Source organism: Coptis chinensis, chromosome 9 (genome assembly GCF_015680905.1).
Source record: "Coptis chinensis isolate HL-2020 chromosome 9, ASM1568090v1, whole genome shotgun sequence".
Lineage (NCBI taxonomy): Eukaryota > Viridiplantae > Streptophyta > Magnoliopsida > Ranunculales > Ranunculaceae > Coptis > Coptis chinensis.
Genome location: NC_141464.1, coordinates 56,465,484 through 56,468,135, shown reverse-complemented (window position 1 = coordinate 56,468,135; position 2,652 = coordinate 56,465,484).

The following is a 2,652-nucleotide window of genomic DNA, read 5'->3' as shown; positions in this document are numbered from 1 at the left end:
GCTTCCTCTAAGCCCTAGCTTGGAGTTTAGTTACTCATAAACATGGTAATGGAAGTAAAAGAGTAAGGAAGAGAAGTCATCGACAAAACCATTGTCTTGGGTGGTGGCTTCTTCTCCAGCAACTTCTTCCAAAAGTTTGTGATTTTGTGTGATGGGGGAGAGAGTGATAGCTCTCTCTACTTGCTTTGTATATATAGGGATTGATTAGGACGTGCCAGAGTTAGAATCCACTTTGGAAAATTTTCCTTCGGTGTTTGAATCATATTAGAACTTTCCAAATCGAATTCCAAGTGGTGAGTACAAGCTGCGAAGGGTTATGGAAAACACTGGAATTCTGCATTTTCATAAAAGGGCGCGGGTCGCGCTCTCGAACAGGCTTATTGGAGCGTGGGCGTGCTCTGCATTTGACTTTTGAACTTGAAACTTTTAAAAGTTCTTCAGCAGGTCCTTAGTATATTATTTCCAGACTCGTATCGAGCATTTTTCCTGTGATAACCCCTTGAGAATTTTATAATCCTTTTAAAACCTCAGGTCTCAGCCCTTTTTATCGCATTCGCGTCGATTTCTATAAAACCAATGAAACAGGACTAATATATAAATATGGGCATAAATGTGTAGCATTTATGTGCTTATTAAATAGCCCCCAAACTTACATTTTGCTAGTCCTCCAACAAACTAACTCTAAATTAATAACAAAAATAAAAATCATAACTCATTTTCGTAGGAATCGCGATTACCCTTAGCGTGTGTAACAAGCCCTTTAAACCTCTAGGTTACCATAGTGGACGAGTTTAGTCTCGTGAGAGTTTTTAGAGAAGATACTCACAAACTTCATCTATACTATAATGACTAAGAAATAACAACAATGTTTCCTTAATTTAATCTCAGGTGCCCATACATCTCACTAGCAAGGAATAAAAAATACTCATTTTTTAAAACCTAAATTAATATATGCATAATAATCAAAGCATCTAAAAATAAATAAACATGTAATGAATAATGCAATGAACTGTAATGGTAGGTCCGTTTCTAAAAAAATTGGAATAACGTTCTTAGGTAGGTTCTCACAAGAAATGTGTCAAGACACAAATCACTCTGATTTTTCCTCTCAAGTTTCACTTACTCCAGTGTGCAGTGCACACTCTTCCTCACAATCTTAATGACGTCTAAAGGAGCTGAGGTCGATAAAACACATCTGCCACTTACTATCACATCAACTTATTTGTAGTTGAGTTAAATGTCTTTATTAGGTGTTATATATAGCTTAGGTGTTGGTTTAAGAATAAATGGAATGGATAAAGAAAATAGGCAAGTCTGAGAAAATAAGGTCTTCAAAATATGTAAATAGAGAAAGCCTTGTTCTTACATTGCTTCTACACTTTGTTTCCATCCTTAGCCTTTTTTTTTTGGCTTTTGATTCTCTTGATTATGTTTTTTAGAGTTCTAATTTTTTATTTTATTTATATTTCTTTTTCTTTTCTTTGGATAGAAACTTTCTTTTCTTTTTCTTATTTTTCTTTTGAAGCAACTAACAAATTCTTGGTTTTCCACAGGTCTTTCTCTTTTCTTTCTTCATTTCATCCTATTTCTCAGACTCATTCAAGATGGGTAGGCTAATTTTTGTTCTTTTATTTTTTTTTTAATATAGGGTAAGGAATTTACGGTTTATGAAAAGGCTCAGTAGGGCGACTAGCGAAAAAAAATATTTTTTTAGGTTGGAATTTCTGGCTATACCGATCCAAAGAGAGCTTAAATTCTCGCTTAGGATATTGTATGGTGATCAAGCAAGTGGACGTGTGATTTCTCTACTTGGATTTTACTACTCATTTGTGTCATTACTCAGATATTACTCGTATAAGGCTTTTGGCTAGATTCTCACAGAATTTATAACCTAGGCTTAAGTACTCTAACCTAGGTCTCAGAAAAATACTGCCAAATACAACCATGATGTTCATGCAAGAAATTTATGCAAATATGTAATAACTATTACCTACATATTAACATAAGTTTCTAATAACTACTCTTAATTCTAATGTTAAATGAGACTTCTAGACTATAATCATTAAAGAAAAGGAAACAATACCACTATCCCTAAGTGCATAGTATAAATAAGTTTTATTGTTTGCTAAACAAAATATTTTGTTCCTACCCCCAAACTTATTTTAGACATTGTCCTCAATGTTGGCATGTATACTCAAATTAAAAAGATAACAACATAGACAAGTAAAGATAAAGGAAAAAGGTTACCAATAACTCCATGAATGAAAAATAAAGCTCTAGTCACCTGTAGAAATTAGTACCTTATCAAATATATAACAGTGATAATATATATAAGAAACCAAATCACTACAACGACTAAAATGTGTCACGTATCTCATTCCATAGAGTTACACGTCTCCAAAAAGACGGAGAAAAGGTGCTAAAGTGGAATGCATGAGATTTGTGTACAATAGACTCAAATAAATGAAAAACATGGAAACAATACGAAGCAACTTTAACAACACTAAAACATAAAAAGAAACGAAAACAACAAAACCTAAACTATTAAAGTATAATAAGCATAATTGATAAGCACCCAAAAGTGTAGTTTAAACCCCTTAATAATATTACATTTGGGTTAATTATGTTTATAATAAATAAGAGTTGGTATTG